A 26,808-nucleotide genomic window follows, 5' to 3' on the forward strand; every position below is an offset into this window, starting at 1 on the left:
TCTGCACCAGTTTGCGTTTACTAGAGAACTATTCTCACTTTCCTGGCATATCCCTTTGAAAGTGCAGGAAGCCCACATATAAAAACTGACTCCAAAACCATTTCTCAAACAAGTAGTAGAATTTCACCATTCTTGATTACAGTAGCTCAGAATCTAGGATGGTGAGACAGGAGACAGGGTAACTTTGCAAATTATTCTCCAAATAACCTAATGCAAAACAGGGCCTTAACTTCTCAGAGCACCACATTCTCCTAGAGAGAATGTATTAATTTATTCATATCACAAAGGGGTAAGTATGCCACCAGATACCTTGTGTCTCCTCAGGTCTTACCCCGGGGGCTGGCCCCGCCCCTTGCTGTCCCTCACACCTCACTCCTGGTGAGCACAACATGAGTTTAGGGTGATCAGAGTTCTCTTCTTCCTCTGTGTCTTCATGGCTCACATAGAAGTCTTGAGAAGCTTCTTTTATTTCTAAAATTTAAAGCCAATTCAAGAGCTAAGCTAGATAACAATTGCATTAAGTAAAAAGAAAATACCATTAGTATTACCATGATCGATTTCACATCAATCTTGATATTTTTCTCCTGATGGTCTATTTTAATCACCTGTTTCCCTTTCTCTCTAATCAGTCACTACCCTAATCTCTTAAATAAAATAATTTTATTTAACTAAAAAAATACAGTGGCTTCACTAGCACGTGACATTTCATGGATATCAAAAGCTGCCTTTGCCATAATGAATTACAAACCTAAGTATAAAGTTGAGGTTATATTACAATTATTCATACTGAGAAAATTAGTTTAAATCTTCAACCTTTTCTGCCACATGACAAAAGAACTTGCTCAATATTTTTTATTCTAACAATTAATATATGCCAGATAAAATAAAATTCTGTAGTACGTCTGTGCAGATATCATATTATATTTTGAACTGTGACAGGATTAACACTTACAAATAAAAAAAAAAAACCAACAACTTTCCAAAAATAAGAATTATGTTAAGGCACAACAAGAATTCCTTTGAAATATAAAATTAAAATAATGAAATATAAAATTGTTTGTTTATTAACATTATAGGAAACCAAGATAGTTTTTTCAAAAGAACTTTAAATATTCTGAGAAATGCTTGTCTAAAATTTCCTTGGCACCAAAAATTATAACAAAATAAAAAAAGAGAAAAATAGCATAATACTTTAAATAAGCAATGAAAGTGACACTTGTATTTGTTTTTGCTTTATATATAGAGGATGGAGCATCACTCCTCCAGTGAGGTAAGACATTTCATGGTCCACCCAGTCAACACGTGACGTGCCCGCCAGTGTCTGTATATCCAGCCCGTGTGTGTGTCACATTGGACACATACACACCCATATACACATACACGCAAATACATGTAAAAGCCAAAAATCTACATGCATGATCAAGATTAGATTGGGGCCTTCTTTTCCTCTGAATGTCTCCCAGTATTAAAGATTCCAGCCTGGAAGCCACGGTGAACATTCTACATCTTGTGAATAGAGTGACAGGAACCCAGCACACAATTCTGAAATCGAGACTCCCGCCTACCTCAGTTCACATTAAATGCCACCTTCCAAATGACCTTCTGGGCAGGGGCTGCATGACAAATGCCCACAGAAGCACTCAGTGTCACCCATTATGATCTTCTTTCCCAGGGATATTTTTCATCTCTTCAAAAAGAAGAACAAAAATAAAATTAGAAGTTGTGTAGAGGAAATAGAAAGTCTTTCTAGTCTTCTTTGTTGTTGATATTTCAGAAAGCTTTTGCTCCACTCCTTCATAACCCAAAGCACAACACAGAATGTGGCAGGTGCCTGGACTATGAAGAGTTGGTGACACAGGGACTAAAACTCTGGTCACCTTGTGCTTGGTTCAGGCAAAGACTCCCTGTGTTAACTACCCACTGGATGACAGGTCTAGATAGAACCTCATGGCTAGGACAAATACAATCTAGGCAAATAGTTAATGCACTTTTCCATTTTCTAGGAGTCCATCAGAATCTCTGAAGAAGTAAGTCCCAATTTCTTAATTAAATACATATATTTTAACATTTTATTTTATCAAGGTTATAAAATACATTTATTTAATTTATAGAAATTTAAGCAGGACAAAAATGTGGCCATTCTTCCCAGCGAGGTAAAATTTAACTATTTTAATCTTTTTATCTATTAATATTTGTAGAGATATACTTTCCATCAAACAAAAGTTATTTTCTCTCACAAAAAAATAGTATTTTAAGTATGATTGTGAAAATGGTGATGTTTTCATTGGTTTACCAAAATGCTATGGACCAATTATAGAATGGATCCCAGGAAAGATTGCATTACCCATTTGTTAGTTGTGTCATTAAACCGGAATATCATTAAAGGAATTTGTTAACAGTCCTTTATTTCACCTCTCCCGTTATGCTCTGTTTGGTTACAAACCTGTGTTTTCTTTGTTATCACCATGAATCAAAATATATTACATTTCAGTGAATGATCTGTTTCCTCCTCATTCTGTTTTCTTTTCAGGAGAACGCTTGCTCCACATCCTGTGAGGTAATTATTGATTCCACATCTATTGGATAATGTGAAGTAAAAATATTCTCATGCTTTGAGCCAGATTAATCTAGATTTTTAAAAATATTCAAGGGCAATCAAACTTGAAAACCAAGATTATTTATAGAGAACGAGACCTAAATTACACTTTCTTTTCGTAATTCTAGAATAGTTCAGGTGCAGAAAACATATCTTTGCAGGCAGCAATTCATTCACTTCATTCCCAGACCATTTGTCCCTTAGTGGTCTCCATTCTTAAAACCCTAAAATGTTAATTTTCTTGTTTTCAAATTATTTTCCTAGGTAGGTTAATGATCAATGTTTTCTTCTTGAAATTGATTCAAGCTTAAATCAGTATGTTCATAATAGAAAGGTTATGTAGTATTTATTACTAAACACATTAGTTGTCTTAATGACATATATTTTCTGACAAATGGTGATAAGTGAAATGAAGTTTATTCACATGACGCTAACTTAACCATGGGTATCCTTTCACCCATTTGACAAACGTGCCTTGCTGACTAGCTTAGGCTCCAGAGCTGCCACAAGTGCAGCAGGCACAGCCCACACCCCCACAGTTCCCACAGCCCACAGCCCCACACGGCCCTCACTCGCCAGTCCACCACTGGTTGTACATTTATTGCCTGGTGGGAAATTCTAATAAAATTCACATAAAATTCATACAATGATCTAAGAATTTTTCTTCTTTAAGGAAAACACAAAGAGCATGAATAATATGGTAAGAAATTTTTACTTATATGCATATTTTCGTTTCTATTTTAATATGTAATTTTATGATGTTAATGATAGATGCACAAATCTGTAAACTTCTTTTCGTGAAATGGAAAGAAACCTATAAATTGATTTAAAATGACAATTTCTCCCTTCCCACTTTAGTAATACTCACCGAAGTTGGTCCATAGTCTCTTGAGATACTTCTTTCAATTGTAAGGTGATTTTTACCCCTTTTACTTGTTTCCAAAGTTGAATGATAATGCCCAGTTGAGGAAACTGATTGTGCTGTTTTTATTTCAACTCTTTTAACCTATCATGGTAAAGATCATGTAGGTAATCTGAGGCCTGATGAAAATACTCTCTCACAATATAAAGCAATAATGCTGAAGACTTCTGTGGTCATTAGATTCTGATTATTAATTATTTCTCTAGGAATCTTCTAGGATCTCATCCAGTGAGGTAAGAGAGATTTCCTTTTATCATTGAAAAGCAAGTTCTTTGAGAAATAAATTTCTCATAATTAGACTGTATATTAAGTTGTCACCCAAACTTAATGTAATTTGGGGGAGACTGAAATTGACTCTGGGCAGTGTAGTCTGGTTTCCTATTTTGCGCTCTTTGACAGTATATATCAGACCCCAGAGGAAACCGCATTTTATTTATTTATTTTTTTATTAAATCATAACTGTATACATTGATATGATCATGGGGTATCATACACTCGCTTCATAAACCATTTGACACATCATTATCACAGTGGTTAACATAGCCTTTCCGGCGTTATCTCAGTTACTGTGCCAAAACATTTACATTCTACCTTTACCAAGTTTCGCAAATACCCCTGTAATATGCATCACAGGTGTGATCCCACCGATCCCCCTCCCTCTACCCACTCCCCCCCTTTCCCACTTCCCCCTATTGTTAAGTTGTAGCTGGGTTATAACTTTCATGTGAGAGTCCCAAATTAGTTTCATAGTAGGGCTGTGTACATTGGGTACTTTTTCTTCCATTCTTGAGATACTTTACTAAGAAGAATATGTTCCAGAAACCGCATTTTAAATGAGATCAGTGTCAAACCCCAAGCCTGCCATTTGCTCTGGACATTGGAAGCCCTCAGCTCTGCTCAGACCAGGCAGGGCTCTCCAAGTGCTGTGCTCAGCCAGCAGCAGCCGCAGACCAGCTATTCTGAGGCCCTTCACCACTTGGGACCCTCTTGCTTAAGGGGCTGGATGAGGTTGGATTAGAAGTCGCACGGATCACTGAGACAAGAAACACCTGCTGAGGTAGAAATATCCACTCCACGGTGGGAACAGGCATCTGAGAGGGGAGAGGACGTGGCGGAGGCCCCAGGCTTGCAGGAATGGCACAGCCAAGTCTCCTCCTCATGGCCAAGTGCAGCCACAGCGCCCCTTAAAAATAATAATTGCATCCTCTAGAAACAGCACGCCCAGCCCAGCTCATCACTACCTCCAGGCCTGTGCTGTGATGTCTGTGTCACTTGTCACCTTCTGTAGGCATTTGACAATTATGAACAATGTAGAATTTAGGAAGACCTTCAAATAGAATATATGTTCTGTCACGTACACAATGTTGGCTCTATTGATAAAGACTTTATTTAATTTGATTTGTTGAATTCCTAATAAAGGGCATAATTTTTCAGTAGTCCCTGACCTTGAATTAACTGCCCCAAACACCCTAGCATGACTCCAAGGCTTACTCACACAAGTAATGCTAATTCTTCTCTTTTATCCCCTAAGGAATCCATGGAAGCTTCCGCAAAGGTAAGTAATTTTCATTCAAATGAAATAAAATTAATATCACCTACTAGTATTTTCTTTCTGTGTATTTTCATAACAAGTACTTTTTTCCCCCTCATCTTAGCAGAAAATTAAAGCCACTGTGGAAAAGAAGCCCTCCCAAAAACAACTGGTAAATTTCTCATACAAACTATAATTCCAACTAGACCATCATGCTATGGCTGTTTCTTCATGCAAATGTTCACGTAATTCATTCCTTGCCAATGAGATATAATATTTACCCCCAAATATTTTTTCTATTTGTGTTGCTCTGACTTCCAGCTATTATTTTGCCAAATAGATGTGATTTATAATTTAAGAAAAATGAGTGTTGAGCAATTATCCAACTCCTTTTAGAGGAGTTAAAAATTTCAGAAAATTTGTTGCAAGTTTAAATGATCTAAGTTGGTTACCAGGGTAGTTGAAGCATCACATTATTGCTCAATCAACATCTCTGACAATAGGATCATAGGTGAATTATCCCAAGAGTAAAGATTTTCAAAGCACAGAAGGTCATGTAACCCATCCTCTGTGGACTAGAGAAATTTCTTGTGTGTTGGAGAAAGAGCACAAGTTTTGGAGTCAATAAACTTTTTTTTTTTTTTACTCTATAATTTTCTTTCTCTCCAGAATGAAATCTACCAATTTTGTCAGCAGTTCAACCTCCTCCCATATCTCCAGGCTCCTCACCAACACCAGGTTGTTATGAACCCATGGGGCCAGATTGAGACCAGGGCTGACCTCTTTATTCCCACTCAGGTGAGTTCTGCATTTGGGGTTGGGGGGTAGCACAGGATAAAAACAGGTAAAATAACCAGAGGCATAATACCCTAACACAACCTAACTTAGAAAGTAAAACAGCTGTGAATAAAATATTGTAACCTAGAAATTAAGTTTCAAACAATATAGTACAAATACAAATAGCAATAATAGAAACATATATGCCCTAAGTGTTTCCTCATACACAATTTTACGTACCTCCTCAAATAATTCCTTGTGATAGGGAGGTGGAGGTCATTATCTTCATTTAATGAATGAATCATAATATAAGGAAATGTAGGAAGTACTTGTCCAAGCTCTAAGTTTCATTTTCCATTTTGTTTTATAAAATGGTATTGTCTTAAGAAACTGTTTCTAATGTGATGTATAAGGGACAAATGTTTTTCTCAGCCTTTTGATCAGATCATAAAATTAAAACTTTTATTTTATTTTATTTTTATACAGGACAGAGAACAGCTCTCTTCCAGTGAGGTAAAGCATTTTATTACAAAAATAACACACTTATAACTACCAAGATACTATCTGTCATATCAGACAGTTTTTATTCTCATCTTTTCAAGCAAAAAAACCTATAGACTTACTGAATCTGGCAGAATTGGACCTTTAGTCTTATAAGAAATATTGGGGTAGGGCAAACCAAAAATGTATGCATCCAAGGATTCAAAGAGATATGTGCTCATACTAGACACTACCAAATATTTTTAATACTATTTTTAAAGTCACCCAGTAACATTTCTGTCATGCTAGGAGGCAGGTGAGTCTGAAATTATGTGGACAGAGTGAGAGGAGTCCAGTGTGTGGCCCTGGACAGGACTCTGGTTCATCCAGGTCCGCGTAAAGTGCTTCTGTCTTAAGGTCTCACTGCGTATTACAGATGGCCATCGACACTTCCAATGACACCTAAACAATAGCCTAGTTTTATTTCTGCTCATTTCATCTCTGAGAATAATTAAAAGTAAAAAAAAAAAAATCGCAGTTTTAGAAGTAATCAAAATGTATTATTTCAATTTACTTAAAAGAAATTTGGCTTCTCTAAGGAAGTAAGTCAGAATCACTTATATTAAATATACTTAATACATTACTTTTTATTATCACTACTTTTTTATTTGTAACAATAAATATTTATTTTGTAGCAAGATAAGCAGAAAAAGGATGCAGCTGTGAATACCAGTCAGGTAAAACTTATTTTATAAGTATTTTTTTAAATCTCCGAGTGTAAAAGAGTTGCTATTTCCATTAATTTGAGCTCCATGCTTAGGTGTGAAGAGGGTGAAACACACAGTGTGCCACATGTGAACCACTTTGTCAACGTTGTTACTGGAAGGATTTCTTGGTACTGATTCATCATCTTTTTATAATCGGTTGCAAGATGGTCAGTGAAAGGTGGACTGGTGTGATATTCCTCTGGAATCAGGAGATACACACATTTTTTTTTATTTTTTCCAAGAATAGAACCTCTTACTCCAAACCTATGAGGATCCTCACTCCTAAACCTAAGAGGTGCAGCAATTTAATTAAGCTGTTTTTTGAGAAAACAAAAGTATAGCAAATTTGAAAACAGTATATAACATCAAATTATAATTGAATAACAGAACTTTCTTTATACTTTAAATGTTTGCTATTTTAACTTAAATTTGTCATTGCTAAAAGAGATTATTATTTCATTATTAAAATATATATCAAAGATAGTCTTTCTACCAAAATATGACAGCTTTAGTCTAGCATAACAACTCTTCATATAGGCAAGACATGATTGCAAGAGGGACTTTACCTAACAATTGCAATCAGTGTAACCTGGCTTATTGTACCCTCAATGAACTCCCAACAATAAAAAAAAAATAAAAACAAAATAAAAAAACAACAACTCTTCACCTACATGGAATAGCCCTGTAGAGTTAGTCTGTTAACAGAAACCCAGACAGCACTCCTGCAGCAGTGCACAGAACACCAACCTGCCCATCATCTTTCTCCACCTCCCTCCCTACCTGCCCCAGGTATATAGGAAGGATACTGACTGTTTCCACAGAAGCATATAATTTCAAAAGGAAAATAGTAGATCTTCATTTGAGACTAGTGAACATTTTGGTAAACAGGAAACTTCCAACACTTTGTAAATGTCTGCATTGCTCTGAAGAGAAAAATCACTGAATTTATCTGAGTCTCATAGGGATCTTTGAACCCATAAAAATCAAAATCTGTTTCTCAGAGACAAGCCTCACTACTAGGAGAACTAAGATCTTTTACACTTTTACCATACACAGGCATAGGGAAAAATATGTATGTGAGACTAGTCATATATATGTAAATATATTATTCTTAGAATACAGGTTTCATTTTAAACTGATTTTTTACTTGTGGTGAAGTGTTGATAACACCAAATAATTGAAAACCTAGATGTATAGAAAAAACAAAAATAAACACCACTTTTATCATAATTTGATAATCAATTAAGGCAGGTTTAATCTTGTGTGAATCAACCAATAGAAAACTAAATTTGTCAATTCCCGTGAGAAATGGAGATCTAATTCCTAGTTTTCATTCTTTTTAAAATATATTTTCTGTGAATACCACTGAATATATCTTCATTTGTTTAATTCCTTATTGATAAATATTGTTTCTAATTTTATTATTACAAATGACACATGAACTTCCTGGTACACAGCTTAATTGATACATATGGAACATATTAATAGTATAGATTCCTAAAAGTGGAATTTCTGGGTTAGTTTTATATTCATAAAACTTTTATTATATTTTTATCATAAACTTTGATACTAAAAATGAATACATGTAACACACCTGTAAACTATAAAGCGTGTTATAATGAATACTCATAGTTTTTGTATTTTATGGCAGTTTTGTCTCATACATATGTGATTCCAAACACTGGGTTGTTCAGTCTCACTTGTGTTTATTTCCCTTTAGAATATTTGTTTTAGATAATAACTACATTTAATGAAGAGAATATATTAAGCAATAAATCGCTTTTACCAAACTAAGTTCTGGCCAACTTTAGACTCTGAAGATGGCAAGATGAGATAAAATCAGAGCTGAAGGTCACTGTCTCCTGTAAAAGTCTCTCCATCATGTAACTCCATAGCATTTATCTCGGGCCTCCTTTCTGCAAAAAAACAAGCATGGGTGGCGCCTGTGGCTCAAAGGGGTGGGGGTGGGGCGCCGGCCCCATATGCCGGAGGTGATGGGTTCAAACCCAGCCCCGGGGCTCTGGGAGACTGAGGCGGGTGGATTCTCTGAGCTCACGGGTTCGAGACAAGCCTGAGCAAGAGTGAGACACCCCCACCCCCAACCGCCATCTCTAAAAATAGCTGGGCGTTGTGTTGTGGCTGGCACCTGTGATCCCAGCTACTTGGGAGGTTGAGAGGGGAGAATTGCTTAAGCCCAAGAGTTGGATGTTGCTGTGAGCTGTAACGCCACAGAGCCACATAGTGAGACTCTGTCTCAAAAAAAAAAAGAAAGCATACCGTAAATTTTGAAGAGGTTTCTCTCTCTGCTTCTCTATGGGTAGTGCCGCTTGTCTTTGAGATTTATAAAGAATATCATGCAGTACGTGTGTTTCTGGATCCTGCGTTTTTCGCTCAGTAGACCTCCAGCTCATTCACCCACGCTGCGCTCCCTGGCACAGCTGCCCACCTGCCCTTGGGGGGCCCAGCTCAGCCGCCCACCTGCTCCGCGGGCACCGCTGCGCACCTGCCCCAGCTCAGCCACTGGCCTCCTGTGAGCCTGGCAGCGTCTCCGCAGGGTGGCCTGGCATCTTGGATTGTCCCATGAATTTGTTAGAGAAGCAAATGAAAAGCCATCTTTCTGCCTCTGAATTTGCAGCCATGCGGAAGAGGAAAGAGGAGGGAGATGAGAGGCCGAGAAGTCCTGGGGCCTCTCTGGGGTCCGGGGGCCACTGCGCCCCCCAGCCTTGAAAGAGAGGGAATTTCACACAGAAAGACAGGAGAAAAGACGGCAGCCAGAGTCCACATCTGTTATGTCCCTTAAAAAGGCACTGTTTCTCAAAATTTAGGGTCTTTCTGGGTAAGAAACCCCCTGAATTAGTTAGGGTTTATTTTTTTTCCCCTTTTAAGTTTTCATTCCTAAAGGCTTTTAAAGTTGCTGATTTGATTTTTCCCTTTATCTGTTCTTCACTTAACCTATAGTTTATATAATACTTTTTCTTGAAATCACTCTTTCTAAACTTATTGTTAGGAATATTTTTCTATATTTTACTTATAGGTTTGATTACATACCAATTTTTAAAAATAAACAGGAATTATTAATTTGAGTTTCCTACATGCTCCTTGTTAACCCATTAATTCACTTACCACGAGTTTAAGAAATACATACTCAACAAATACTATGTCCCCTGTTTCCAATCTTGAGATACAACAGTGAATAGAAGCAATGCAAGTAAATTTATTTTCATTGTTCTTTATAAAAAAGGAGTTTTTATATCTAAGAGAAAATTATGCATAACCAATATGATGAGAATAATAGTTTCTAATTTTTCTATTATTTCTTTAAGGAAACCCCAAAGAAGACTGATGATCTGGTAAAGTATTATTTCTATGTGAAACTATATTTGATTCATATTTTTAAATGCTAATTTCAGAAATATTAATACTCCTGAAATACTCTTAATGCATGATACATTACTTACAAATACAACTTCTCTCTGTTCTTTAACTATGGTTCTCTCTTTTTTTATTATAATTTTATTTTTTTATTAAGTCTTTTGTACATAGATCATAAATACATTTATGCCCATTTCAGTATGTTGATTATTTGTACAAATTGGAGTGCTTACATCATACTAATCAGCATAGCTTTCATCTCATTGACCCAATTATAGCATTAGGACATTTGTGTTCTACACATTATAGAACCAACTTGTACGTGCAATGTGCTCCATAGTTGTGGTCCCCCTACTGTCCCTCCCACCCTCTCTCCATCCCTCCCCCTCCCATTCTCTCCTTCATCATAGCTTAAAGTTGTGGTTCTCTCAATTGACCCGAATTCTTTCAATAAAGACCTTCTACATAAGCAAGATTTTCTACAGGGTCTCAAGCTGTTGCCCTGGGTAGAGTATCGTGGCGTCACAGCTCACAGCAACCTCAAACTCTTGGGCTGAAGCAATTCTCTTGCCTCAGCCTCCCAAATAGCTGGGACTACAGGCACTGGTCACAAAGCCCAGCTACTTTTTTTGGATGCAATTGTCATTGTTATTCTAGCTGGCCAGAACCGCCAGCCTTCTTATATGTGGCTGACCTCCTAACCACAGAGCTACAGGTGCCACCCTAAGTTTCATATTTTTTTATTACTTCTTTGCTCTTTTTCATAATCCCTTCTAATATGAGAAAATCTTTAATTCTACAAATCTCAAGACTGTATTGCCAAGAATTTTATTACCCTGATCCCCAAATTTTGATACCATATTTTTTTATTTCTCAAAGAGTTTTCTAATAGTTCATCTAGTGAAGTAAATGATAATTTTAAAATTAACCAATCAACAAGTTCATTGAGAAATACTGTGTTTCTTTCTGTTGGCTAATTATTTTAAGTGAATTAGTTGTTGCTTTCAGAATAGCCAGTGGAAATAAAGAGAAACATAGGCATAGACACAAAGTCATAATCCATTTTAGTAAATTCAGTGTCTATGGAATGTTCCTTCCATTTTGTCAAAGCTGTTGCAGAAGCAATCTCCCACTAGACTAATTGTATTAAGGCCAAGAATCCACCCAGTGTTTATTTGCTGTAATTCTAAAATCCCATTGATTTATTTTCTACTTTGTGAAAATAGGAATTTAGCTGAAGGAAGATGCCATGGGCTTAACTCTAATATTAACTTGTACAATAATCCATGGTCAGGGCAGGAGAGAACGTGGGGGAGGAGAAGATTCTTTAGTCATGAAATACATAGCAGACACTGCGCAGTGTTTTTTCTATCTGGATTCAATTATCTCTAAAAGACCAACATCATTGAGATTAACTGGCTCAGTGTCATAGATCCGACTAAATTAAGTTACACATCCTATGTGACTCTAAGGACCAGGTTTTTTCCTACTAGACACAGAAAAGACACCACAACCTGGGACACTTATCTTAAAATTAAGGGATTGTCCTTTTGCCTTCTTACCTGCACTTTTCATAGGTTCTTTCTTCTTCTTTGTTTTTGTTTCTTTACTTAAGCATTTTGGCTTTGGGGTCTAAGAGTTAATGTTGTATTAATAACATTTCCTTTTGTCAGCTTCATTTTGTCTCTTTTAGAATTTATTCAAATAAAGTTTTAACTCAGTTATGTCCAGGTCTGCTCTGATATATGAGATATCGTGATACTTTTTTTTCTCCCTAGAACAAAATCTATCAGTATTATCAGAAGGTTTTCTTGCCCCAATACCTAAAAGCTGTCCATCAATATCAGCAAATTATGAACCTGTGGAATCACATTAAGGCAAACGCTTACCAAGTTATCCCTGCACTGGTGAGTACTCCCTTTTTATTTTTAATTTAAAAAATAGTTATCTTTTGTGGCAAAATCAAGCTAAGTAAAATGAAATAGAGAAATAAAATTCCAACAGGTTCTCAGGTGGAAGCTGAAACAAAATTAAATAAATGAATGTAGGGTGGAAATTAGATGATAAGTCACATAGTACAAATGCAGATATAATACATGAAAATAACAATGACAAATTGTTTTTATATTGGATTTAAATTTAAGTGTTCACTTATATTCTTTCAGTTGATTCTTATAACAATTCTTAGAGATAGGTCAAGATAGAGAATAATATTTATATTTTACAAAAATTCTAAAAAGTTAACTTTATTTTTTAGTTCATTAAAAGAAGAAGATTTCACTTTGGAAATATTTCCTCTAACTTGAGGAATAAATGGGAGAACAGGAGACTGAACTTAGAAAACTGACAATTTAATATAAACAAATATAGGATTTAAAATCAGATGATAATATAAGGTGTTGATATTTGTCAAGTCACATTATTTCTTGGAATATGTTTTACTATGGTTTAGTTTTTAAAATATGAATGTAGCATTTCTAATTATTTGAGAAAATAAAAATTTAGTACTTACAGTTTGCATATGAGATGCTTAAATATTTCCATGGAGAATTATTATTGTAAGCATTTTTTTAATTGTCATTTTTTTCTCTTTTAAAGAGGTACTTTTAAGATTCTTCAAATAACTGCTTCTATTGTATTTTGGTAAGTGCCTTTAGACCTAAAATTTAAGCAATAATATAAATAAGATTTTTATTTGAAGAATGTGATTTTAAATAATATTGTTAATACATTTTCAATTTCCATGAAATTATATTTTTTAAATTTTGCTTGTACTTTCTTGCTTCACAAATGTATCTGTGTAACTTGGATGCATGTGTGTTTTATAAATATTTTTAAGGTACATTGTGGTAAATCTCCTCTACAGCTAATGATATGTTCAGCCAGAAGTGGTGCTGGGTGGAAACTGTCGCGGGCATAATGTCTGCATGGATGTTTTCCTGTTTCCTTTGATTAAGACTAGAAATTTAGGGTCAGCACTTTTGTCTGAGAAGAGACAACGTAACAGTAAGAGAGTCTCACACATACTTCAAGCCATTTTAAAACAAATGTTCTGCATCATTTTCTCTGGGGAAAAAAATTATCATTTTTAATACATAAAATCTACTTCCCTTTTTTTTCTAGTTTCTCTCTTTGACAGTTCGAGGTGGGGTCCGGGCGGGGTGGAGCACGCAAGAAACTGCAGTGCGCATGCGTGTAGCTGCTCTCAAGGCCAAGACCCAGTTTTCTTACTTTACCCTTGCGGTGTCCAGGGTATCGTCTTTCCCGAATTTCCTTCTCACTAAATTTATCTTCCTGTCCTTCCGATTGCCTTGAATGCACATTTGCAGCACAACAAAGTGAGCTTTGAACAATGACTACCAACCCAGATGACCCTGAGGCCAATGCGCATTCCGTGGACACCGCCCTCCGCTCTCCCGGGCTCCGCCCCCTGCTCTCCCGGGCCCCGCCCTCTGCGACCAGGCTCCGCCCCCGCACCCCCAGGCACCGCCCTCCAAGCACCCTGAGCCTTGACCGCACAGCTACCTGCTGCTTTCTGGAAGCCCCACTGATTACAGAGCCAGTTGCCTCACATAGATTTTGTATGTTATGTGCATTAGATATTGTATTCCTATAGTAAATTAAGCTAGAATAAAGAAAATGTTAATAAGAAAACCATAAAGAAAAGGAAACACATTCACCGTTCATTAAGTAGGACTGGATCATCGTAAAAGGCTTCGTCTTCGTAGTCTTCACATTGAGTCAACTGGGAATGGCGAAGGCAGAGGGGAGGGTGGTCTTGCTGTCTCAGGAAAAAAGTCCTCATATAAGTGGGTCACTCAGTGAAAAAACACGTGGTTCAAAGGTGAATGGGAATAAAAATAATTTATTGAGCGCTTATAATGTACCAGACACAATTCTAACCCCTTGGGCTGTATTTACTAATTTATAGTTCACTTAAAACTTACGAAGTAGTTAATATCATCAGCTGATTTGAGACGAGGAATTGGAGGCCCAAGGGAGGTTAAAATACTTGTTTGTTTAAAATCCAATACAGATTTCTGGCCCCAGGACTCAGATATGCAGTGGTTTACACAGCTGTCACTTTGCTCCCAAAGTCCGCCTGGGGCACTTTTGAGAGGATATGTGTTTTTATTGGGGGTACGCTGTTATACACTTTGTTTTGTCAAGTCATTTTTTCCTTCTGATGAAACAGTCAGACAACTTGTAAAATATTTTCATGAGAGGAAAATAATAGCGTAAATACAAGGGTGAGAGCTGAAATGCAGGTGTATTTTACAAACAGCAAGACTCATTTGCTGACGTTATTCAAATATTTACTGTGCATTCCTTAAAAGCTCATCATATACCCCATGATGTGAGAGACTTGAGGGATGCAGAATTAGGATTCAGAACTTACCCTGATCAAGCTCTGTCCCAGGCAAGGACGGAGATGGCGACAGTGTTCTAAGTGCTACATTACTGGTGGGAAAAGGATTCGGTAGCACGGTAAGATCACGTGATGAATCAGAGAAAAATGTAAGGCAGAAGATGCTGAATTGACAGAAAAACTACAAAGGAAGCAGAGGAACAAAAAAAATGTAAAACCAATTTTGAAGAATTTAATTTTAAAATTATTTCTTTAAATGCCAGCCCAGTCATTTTATGTAATACAATGATTTTACTAAAATGAAGATTTCAATTAGATCAAAAAGGTAGGAAAAAAAAGACAGCAGCAAGATTTTGTACACTGAATAAGCAATTTAGAAAATAAGAATAAATTGTTCCTCAAAACTGGCTGAAAATGTAAATAGGGACCATTTAATAAATAGAAGTACTATTTTTATGTGATAGACTGAAGAAGCTGGCTATTATCTCTCATTAATTTCTTTACATTTAGCAAAGAACAGTTTCCCTTTCCACTTCCTAGACCAAAGTCCATGTGTAAACACAAATATAGAAGAGCTCCTGTGAGGCGACCACCCTTCCTGTGGGGACAGCAACCAACTGGTCAACACATGGAGGTGGTCAACCTCAGGGACATGTGGGGCATGTCTGGTCTATGAAAGTTAGGTCAACTTGCAGTGGTCAATGTAGGGAGGTGGCCAACTATGGAGGTTCTGCTCTAGTTACTAAAATCCTACAATGTGTCATGTTTCATTCTGGCCACCAGAAAATGTTATTAATACCTAATAATACTTGTAAGTAATTACCTTCTGTCAGACTAGTGTGTGTCCTATACACAAACATTATCTTCTGGAATGTAAGTCCTGTTTTGTCTTTTTCTTCTAGGTTTGACTAGAAAATCCATCTTCCACAGTTTTCTTTTCTGAATATTACTTCATGCTGCCAGTATGTTTGGACAGATGACGCAGAAATACTGAGCCCAAGAAGACGCCACGGAATGTTCTCTGAACTGCTTGTACCTCCCTGTTAGTTCATGTTGAATATACTGGGTCTGCGTTATGGTTTCATAGGAACTGGGTCAGCAATTATTTAAGATGCTTCGCCACTCTTTCTGAGTTATGGAAACTTATTTCCTTCCCCCCCAACAATAAAATTGTAAGTGCATGTATTGATGTGTAATTGTCATTTCCACTGTTCATACTGACTTGTGAGGTTACTGACGTTAATGTAAATAGTACTTGAATGTAATAGTACTTTAAATCTAACACGGAAATACCTGGCACACTTTCTGGGCACTACAATTTTACTTCTCAAAACTGATAATCTTGAACACTACAAATTATGTTCTCCAGCCACAGGTAGGTTCACATCCTTCTGCCGTCATTCTATCTACTCTGATATATTCACACTTACAATGTGCCTCATGTTAATCCTGAATCCTGACCAGAGCCCTCAATCTCCTCCTCTTATTCACATTAAAGTATGGAGCTGGGCACTGAGAACATAAATAGTCCCAGCCCCCTCTCTAATGATGTCACCAAACAATGAAACAGCAAAACCCCAAACATGCAGGTGGACACAGGGGTCACAGGGGGAAACTCTGAGGGGGTAAGAGCCCCCAAAGACGGCGGGGAGGAGAGTCAGATCCAGAGGGAAGGGATGGGGATGGAAGATATTTAAGGTTAGACATTTGAGTGAAGCATTTGGTTGTGATGGGAAGATGTGTGACAGTTCTCAGGGGGTTAATACTATAATGCTGTGTACCTTTACCAAGTGAAAAGTCATCTGTAACGTCGCAGGGCACCTCAGCCCCTTCCTCCTCCCCTGTGCTCGGGTCCCTCCAGTCCCCCGCAGCCTCACTTTGCTTCTTATTCAGCCTGAATACTGAAGACTTTCAGAAGGAGGAGATATATGGCTCATACTTGTAAAAGCTGGAACAAGTAGACGCTAATAGAATTTTTCTTTGTCTTGACAGAACATCGCTTAACATTCTGATAACATTACAGCCTAGAATCCGTTCTCTCTCTCCTCTCTCAGCCCCACGGCCTTTCTCACACAGCCCAGGCTTCATCGCCCATCATTTTACATATTATCTTGATAGCTCATGTAACTTCTCTGCCCCTCTACACTTAACCAACCTGGAAAACAATCATGTAGAACGCTGAATTTGATTTCTACTGCCACTCCACTTAAGCAGATGAATTTTAAAGTAAGTTTATGTTTTCTAAACTTCTTGGTGACCAGAGACATCTTACCAAACTATTTCTTATTGGAATGGTGCTAAGAAGCTTCAAATTTATCTCACCAGAAATCAATTTTCCTTTCTACCTCCTAGAAAGTACTGAACGCCACCACCCACCTCTTACCAGGATACATAAATAATCTGGTCTAAATCTGAACAAAACTTCAACTCTCTCCTTCAAGTTTCAAAGGGTATGTGGACTTTCTCTAGTACAAAGTTATAGATAATCTAGATTTTTTAGGATGTCCTCTGTAATCTATCCTTCTTGATGATGTCCACTATAGCAAAAGGAATAATGATGATTATAGTATCTAAAACTGAATGATCAGCTATGTGCAGGATAATTTACGTATTTGCCTCAATTAACCTTACACTATTAAAATTACTATTATACATATTACTAATATAACTAACTATATACATTGTACCTTAAAAATGAGGAAATTGTGGCAGAAATACAATGTTTCCTCCAGGATACTAGTTTACTTACATCCTGTTGACTAGGATTTACTTCCTAGTATTTACTATAACTTTCTTTGACAATTTTTCTGTAGATGTTTTCTATGAACCCTTTTCTCCTGCACAAACACTAATGCTCTCTAGGGCTCTAAACTTAGCTGCCGCGTTTCTATCTCTATACATGTTTTTTTACATGATCTTATTTCCTTTAATCAGTTTAATTGTGACATAGAATCAGCTGATTACAATCAAGTCCTAGTTCTCTAGATTCATCTCTAAAGTTTTTCTCCCTGAATTTAGACATTCACCCTCAATTATCTCATGATATTGATTGGTTCCTCAGATTAAAATGTCTACACGGTGGCCATAAAGTTTTAACTTGGACATGAACTTTATGGCCACCTTGTATAATATGAGGAACAAGTGCGAGCATTGTTTGACTTGGAATACTTTGCACTCACATTATGTGATATTCAGGTGCATTATCAAATTATTCTACATCTTTTAGACCTAATGTTTTGTTTCGCAAAATTAAACTGGAGCACAGCATTCATTATATAGCTACTTCTTTCCATCGGTAAATAAGCATCGCGATGTGCCAAAGGCTCTTCAGATTCAAGTTTATCTCACTGTGGTGGATGGATGGCTATAGAGTTTTTCTGTAATTGGGAGATATTTAGGAAATACTAAAACATAAAACACAGTATACAATCTGGCCATTTGTCATATACTCATGACAAGATATTTAGTAACATATCCTTGAGGAATATTTACCCTGTAAATTGAACCCTTGACATTTTCAAGAGCAGAGCAGTCAGCCACCAATGGTAAAGTAAACTTTTTCCATTACTAAGAGTAGCAGGACCTGCTCTGGGACACTGGTCCTCTGAGGTCAGGTGCCGTTTGTGGAGCATGAGTGTGAGGCTCTTCCTCACAAAAGGGCTCCTTACAAATCTATCACCTGTTCCTTTTTCCAGCGGTCAAATGTAATCCATTGATTTCCTATCTTGTTAATCACAGAATAATGAGCTTTATAATATACATGTTTTAGTGTTTCATTTTGAAATAAGGTTCAAATGAGGTTCTTAAACTACACTTACAAAAAAGTCCTGCCTTTGGAGGTCTGAATTCCAAAGCCTGGTATAATTGCCATCTCTAAGCCATGTTTTAGCTACTGGATTGCATTTCTCATGTGTCTCCCGAACCTGTAACAGATGGTACTCAAGAATCGTGATTTAAAGGACTAAGGGGAGGAAGGGAGAAAAAGAAAGAAGTAAAAGAGGAGGAAGGATATAAAAGGAAAAGGACAGAAAAAGGCAAAACGAGGGGAATGAAAAAACTACTGAGCAGTTGCTAGAATTGGGGAGAAGGAGAGGAGTTGACCACAAAGCGGTCACATAGGGAGAAGGTGGTGACGGGTGACGGAGCTTTCATGCCCGATAAGGTAGTGGTGAATGTATGATTCCACAGATCTGTCAAAAACCATAGAAAGCGTAGCAATTAAGAATAAATATAACTAATCAAAATTTGGAAGAAAAAAGCCAGGATTTGGGGAAACCGAGAAGGAGCACAGAGTGTGACAAATGAATCTGACAGGGCTGAGAATATGGGGGTGTGGCGGGGACTGGGGGTGGGATGGAGGGGGGATGGGGTCGGCTGGGCTGGGGTGAGGTGGGGAGGCAGCCTCCCTCAGAGGGTGGGGAAGGAGCGGGCCTAAGAAACTTTAGGAAACATCATCTGGTCTGGATGTGGTAGACCTAAGATAAAAAAAATCGCCAATTGTTCTTATTACATCCTCCTTGACTGACAGGTTATTTAAACAGGTGATGCTTAATTTACAAATATTTGGTAATTTTTTAGATATGTTCTGATACCAATATCTAGCCTAATTATGTTGAACTGACAAGAACCTTATTATTTCTATGTTTTAAAGTAAGTTCACTTTTGTTTTATGGTCCTCCAGGAGCTCTATGTTGGGGTGTGCTCTGAACCTTGACAACACTACCAATTCTGATGCTCAGTGAGGCCCACGAGCAGCAGCTAGATCAAGTTGGCCAACAGTGTTGTTCAATTCATTTTTTTCATACTAATTTACTTCCACAGTCTGTTGTTTGACAAAATAATTCTCCTTCACTTTTGAAGAACACATTTCCTGGACATGGAATTATGGGAGGCCAGTATTCTCCTCTCACCACTTGAAGATGGCTCCTTTCTGTCCTAGCTTCTATCATTTCGGACAAGAAGTTTGCTATAACGCTCTTCCAAATTTATTTACAGGTGTTTTTTTTCTCTTGCTGTCTTCAGTGTTCTCACTTTTTTTTGTTTGTTTCAATGTTTGTCTTTTGTTCCAGAAGTTTAATAGAACGTGGTGTATGTGTGTGTGTGAGTGTGTGTGTGTCTATGTGTGTGTGTGAGTGTGTGTGTCTATGTGTGTGTCTATGTGTGTGTGTGTGTCTATGTGTGTGTGTGAGTGTGTGTGCGTGTGTGTGTGTGTGAGATTTATACTTCTTGGTGTTCTGATTGTCTCATATCTGTTCTTTTAGTTTCTTTCATTAATTTTTAAAAGCTTTGGGGCATTGTTTCTTTAAATATTAGTCCTGCTCAATTACATTTTTTTGGTTCTATGATTATAATTACACATATGTTAGGACATTTACTCTTTTAAATTTGGTCATTTCTATGACATACCTTCAGGTTTTCTGATTCTTTTCAGGCTTTGTTTAGTCTACTGATGAGCCAATCAAATGTTTTCTTTTGTTTCAAATTAGTAAATTTTTTTTATTTCTAGCATTTTCATTTTTTTCTTTCTTACAGTTTCCATTTCTGTGATGAAATTATCTGTGCAATTTTGCATGTTGTCTACTGTTATTATTAGAATCTTTAATACAGGAATTAACATTATTTGAAATTACCTGTTTGGAAATTCCAACACCTGTGTAACAACTGACTAGTTCTGAGGGATTTCTTTCTTTCTTTCCTTTTTATTTTTGCAGTTTTTTTGGCCGGGACTGGGTTTGAACCCTCCACCTCCAGCATATGGGGCCGGTGCCCTACTCCTTTGACCCACAGGCCCCGCCCAGAGATTTCTTTCTTTAAAATTTCCCAGCTTTTTTCTTGAATTTCTGTATGTCTCATAATTTTTTAACAAATGCTAGGTAGATGTTACATACAGTATATATTGAGGTAAACATATTTGTGCTTGGACATGAGCACACTTTTCCTTCTGCAAGTATTTTAGTGTGAGCAGTTTTATTAATCCAGTAAAAAAAAAAAAAAATACAGTAGAACCTCTGTAAGTTGACGACCCAAGGGATGGTAACAAACTGTCCAGACATGGAGGTGGTGAGCATAGGAAGCAGGCCTCCTGCACTGACACGGACATGTGCTGGCTGTCCAGTCTATGAAAGTTAGGTCAGCTTAAGGAGGTGGTCGGTGTAAGGAAGTGGCCAACTAAGGAGGTTCCACCGTACTTGGAAGAGAGGGTCTCTCGCTGTGAACAATTCAGCCACTATTAAGATCCAAGAAGGTACCAAGCGAAGTCGCTTCATGTCACTCTGGTGTTAGAGTCTGGCACTGCCAACCAGTAGCGATTCTCACCATTGTATGTCTTATTACATATTACTGGAGAGATGAGGTCATCAGCAACCAATTCATAGGATGGAGGGCTCTTTCATCCTTCTTTATTCCTTGTAAGTAATTCATGTTTATAACACTAATACAGGAAGAAAAAGTACTCAGCTGTTTTAAAAAAATAATTATGTTATTCTATTACATGCTTGATATAAAATGAAGTAAAGCATGAAGTTCCTTCATCACATTTTGATGCCAATATATAGTTGAGTAATTTGGGGGAAATTTATTTAGGAATTAAGCTTACTGTAATTCATAAATGTTTTTCTACTGACACTGCAAGAATCAGTTTTCTGTTTTTTATGGTTCTCTGAAATGAGGAAAGTAATTCACAGCCAAATCAGCCAAATTGATAGGTTTGTAAATTTTTTTATATTAGATGCTGATACATCTCAAAGCAAAAGAATGAACATTAAGTTTGGGACTTCTTATAAATAGCCCTGGAGGAAACTACTCAAGACGCACCATTCAGGTCAAGACCAGAACACACTGCTTAGTTTCCACCCTAAAACCCTTTTTCTCATATTAAGATGCTCCTATTTTTTTTAATTTTCTACTTGATCTCATTTAAACAGATTTCATAAGATGCCTATAAATGAATGGCATGTTTACCTTCTCTCCCGGTTTAGAGAGGTTGGTAGCACAGGGTGTGGCACACATTTAACCCACACTCACCTCAATGATCACTTCAGCACTGCGGGGAGGAGACTGGTTAAAAGGATGTTTGTCCTCTAAGTTTCCACTGGACTCAGGAGTTCACATAAAGCCTGGGAGGACAGGCTTCCTTGCATTCAGGAAGCCTCATGTTCTTTCAAAGAACTGAGAGATATGGTCAGTCAGCCTTCTCTTTTAATAAGCTCTGTGAAGAGAAGAACTGAGAAAAGGAGAAGAAAAAAATTTATTATTTGAATGGTGTATAAATGGCTTGTTCCTCCTGGGGCATTCTGAAGCACTAAATCCCAAGTAATACATGGGTTGATAAATAATTTGAGAGTCTGTGAAACACCAAAAAAAAGGATTTCTGATGTTGACAAATCTTGGAGTTTTCCAGTTATGAAGTGATTTAAGGATTTTAAATTTTTATTTTATTTTATTTTAGACAAAGTTGCACTTTGTCACCCTCGGTAGAGTGCCATAGTGTCACAGGTCACAGCAAGCTCCAACTCCTGGACTTAGGCAATTCTCTTGCCTCAGCCTGCGGCCACAACGCCGGGCTATTTTGCTGTTGTTGTTGTTGTTGCTGCTACAGTTTGGTCAGGGCCAGGTTTGAACCTGCCACCCTTGGTATATGGGGCTGGCCCCCTACCCAATGAGCCACAGGCACCACCCAGATTCTAAAATTTTAATTCTGTTATGCTTCATTAGCTGCTAATTACCCTGACAGGAATGACCATTTTATTATTATACTCTTTAGAAAGAATAAATAATTATTTATAAGAGTTACCAATTAAGTAGAACTTCATTATATTAATAAGTTGTCATATTGAAGACAAAAGTAAATTTAAGTAAAAATATATTTATTACACTATGTGTAATGTAAGGCTGATTTAAAGTGGCATCATCTGAATAAGATTTGTGTGGTCAGGTAAACAAGAATGTGACCTGGTAAATTGGTGTTCTTTGAAATAATTCATGATATTTTTGTTTCTACTAATTAACTATTTTTTAAAAGCAGAAGTGTCAAAAAATACCACAGGAAAAATTAGGATAATAAACAATATTACTTATAATGGAAATTTATTTTAAAAGTGCATAAAAAAGTAAATGTGCATTTTCTTAAATAGATTCTTTAACCTCTATTTGTAATTTTGGACCACTGTATATGATCAAAATGAGAGGCTCCCAAAAGAATAACAGGGTAAGAAAGGGACTCTTCTTAATTGTTAGATAATTGCCATATGTCTGTGAAAATTTGGCTTCAGCAAAGTAAATCCTCTTGTTTCAGAAACATAGAAATAGATAAAAGCAATCATTTGAGAAAGATCAAAATACGTTAACTTTGCATGGTTAACATTCCGGCTGTTAGTGCTTCGTAATGAGCCATACCCTGCTTTAAAATAATTGCACTATATTGAAGAATAAAATGCAATCTTTTTAAGGTATAATTCATGATAGTTTTGCTTTTACTAAACAGTTTTATTTTTTAAGCAGATATGTTAAAATATACCACAAGGACATTTTGTCAGTATAAACAATTTTAGGAAGATCCGTCTAATTGGTTAATTTTTTCTTGTTTTCTGTCTGTTTCTAATATGACCCATTCTCACAGTATTTGAGGTAACTTACAAAAATGAGCAAAACAGGATTGTAACGATGGATCTGAATGTTTTAGAGAGAACAAAAATAAGGTGAGAGGAAATAAAGCCAGAGGTTCAGTAGGCATTTGTAAAGGAGAGGGATAGAGTTTGAAGTGGCCAATATAGTTGACTCTAAAGTTCCTGGTGGGCAGAGAACAGAACAAATGCAACGCTGGATGCAAAGCATCAGAGTCTCTAAGACAGTAAAGTGAGCCTCACGCAGGAAGACCCCGGTACTGGCACCTGCCCAGGAATTTATCCAGGGCTATGGAAACAGAATGAGGCCAGATTTGTTACATATATATTTAAAATTTAAAAACAATAGTACACATGTTAGTCTTTTTATTAAACTGTCTCTCAATCAAAAGCTGGTGTACAATTCCAAAGAACATGATAACAAAACCATGGTGAATAGGAGCTTAGCAGTGATAAAAAATACGTTTTGAGAAATATGACTTATCTAGCCTAGATTTTTTTAAGGATTAGTCAGGAAACTTTTCAAAGTCTTATAAAAAAAATACTTGAAAATTCATTATATTTAAATAATATACTATCATACAAGTAATATATTCTCACATTGTAAAAATTACAGAGTACAGAAAATAAAAGGAAATTATTATTGCAATGATTAAAGTCACCTTTTAATTAGAAATAATCCATTAAATATTTAGCCACATTTACTATTTAAATATTTAGCAATGGATTGTTAACCTAAATATTATTATTCTTAAAAAAACAGCTTTTGTATGGTGTTTATATTTCTTCACACTATGAGATTCTAAAGAATGTGGTAAGTGTCCTGGTACACAAATTTTTGTAAGTGTAGAGATGCTTTACATGCTTGAAGACAAGAAAGGCTGTAAGTGTTAATAATCAATCAGCTAGAGATTGATGCCCTCTGAGGAAACTGAGCCTGATCAACGCCTACATGAGTACACAACTGCCCCACTATTCCTCAGACAGAGGGAAACAAATGATGATTATGCTGAGGACTAGAAATTTTTACAATTAGATCGTATCAAACCCTCACTGACTCTATGAGAACAAAAATTTTATAAAGTCCACATAAAATGGCTACTTTTAAGCTATGTTATTTCCTGATAACCCTTCCAAGAAAAATTAATTGCACAGTGAGTCACTGAGTAACTAAATGAGTTGATTCTAAGACTTAGAGAAGTTAGTGAGAAGTCAATTAGTTGGGTATCTGCCCCTGCAAAAAATCTCTCGACTTCAGCGTCATTTCTGCAGGTCCTACTGACAGCAGTTAAGTGTAGGATGAAATTTTCTATAAAGGGTATTACTTCTCAAACTAAGAAAGTCAAGTATTCTTTTATGCTTTAAGAAATAATTTTAAAATACATTGTATATATTCTGAAACAACCTATTTATAATATAAATATTCACAGGGTCAATCAGGATGAAGCTTCTTTTTTGGGCCTGCATTGTGAGTGTGGCTTTTGCAAGGAAGGTGAGTAAATAGGTTTTCAAAATTGTAACAAACATCAGACAAGGGTCAACAGGGATTTGAGCTAATAGTAAAGTCATCACAGTTTATAATAAGCAACAAGAGACATGTTGATGACATGAGATCTGTGATGTCAAATTTACAAGGGAAATTTTAAAAATCAAAAAATGTTGAAATATCTAAAAATAAATAAGCAGCAAGGGAAAGAGATGTGGTCAAAGATATAGGGGAGTGGAGGAGAAAAAAATGTATACAGGGTACCAGGATCCCAGGTTGACAGTGTATCTCTTCAAATCGTAGATAGCTGGTTGGGCTTCCTCTGGCTGTGAAGGGCCGCTGCTGCAGGTATCTATAGTCAGGAGGAATACTTGGGAAGGTAGAAGGAAATGGACACTTTAATTCTTTATGACACGTAAACAGCACAGCATACAACGCAGTGACTTTCAGTGTGATGTGATAGATGAGACCAGATAAGAACTGTCAGATGGCAAGTTCTTACTCCTGGCCAACGTGCATGGGAAATACCTTCTGTTTAAAATGGGGAAAATTAATACCTACCGCATAGAATTGTTTTGAAGACTAAATAAGATAAATATGTAAAGGGCTTAGTGGAATACTAGAACTCCAGTGCTGCTTATCATGACCTACTATGACTGTTATTATCACCCTGTCCAGGTTTCAAAATGTTATTCTATTCCCTAAAATTACCTGGTTTAAGCCCTAATTCTTAAATGATTCCCCTGTGCTATTATTTATTCTTATTCTGTGGCGAATAATCTGTGGTCAGTTCATAAGTATATTGACGCATTCTTGGAGAAAAAGCAGAAATGTGGTACTTTTGGTACTGAAAATAGGAGATCGCACGCGTGCGCGCACACGCACACACACACACACACACACACAGACACGCACTGTAGACAAAACCTGGGAGGAAAAAGAGAATAAAACCAGTTCTATGACCAAGAGCTGAACGATTTTTCAGACGGTAAAGATTTATGTACATTTAGATGATTTCAAAATCCACTCAGCCAACATAAAACCTCCTGAGGCATTTGTTTAAGTCTAAATCATTAATGATGATAATGGTAACTATTACTGACATAGGTGACTCACATTTCAAAAAATAATTAACCATAATAATTATTAAGTTTTGCAAATTCTTCAGTAATATGGAAATGTGGTACAAATGGTTTCAAACAAATAACCAACTAAAAATGTTTTTTCCCTTTGTTTTAGAAGCGTTTCCCCTTCTTCTTTCAGGTAAAATATTTTTCACTTATAGGCAAATATGTTTGTTTTTTTCTTAAAGTATACTTAACATTTAAAAATTCTCTGATGTCTTTACAATGCAATTTAATGACTGCTGTTGTTCTGGAAATATTAGTGCTCATATTCTGTTCTGATTCAATAGAAAATGTGGGAAAATATTATGAGGCATAAACATTTTCATGCTCAATAAATTTACCATAATGTTTGTATTTATATTCAGTGAGCAGAGGAAGTAAGTGAACCCTCTTTTTAGGATAATAAAATTTTTACCATGCCCGGGGTTTCCCCGCATGTCTAATACCTTATAGTAATACAATTCATTACTTGAACAAATAAGTGATGACTTTGTGTGTGTAAATATTAGAGCAGAAGAAAGCGTGAAATTGTGTCACAGCCCTGTGATCAGGTTGGGTCTTCAGGCCCTGAGATGCTGAAGGGCATGTCCCAGTGATTTAGATGATTTCTGTGGCAAATACCCATAAATTATCCCTATGTAGAAGGCTAACGCATGTATTGATTAACCAATAATAGACCTTTTTTCAGTTTTGTCATTTTTGCCCCCAAATTCTGGTGACAGAACCATGCTAAGAAAATCACATTGGTACCAGGCACAAG

The sequence above is a fragment of the Nycticebus coucang genome, chromosome 1, assembly GCF_027406575.1.
Source record: "Nycticebus coucang isolate mNycCou1 chromosome 1, mNycCou1.pri, whole genome shotgun sequence".
NCBI lineage: Eukaryota > Metazoa > Chordata > Mammalia > Primates > Lorisidae > Nycticebus > Nycticebus coucang.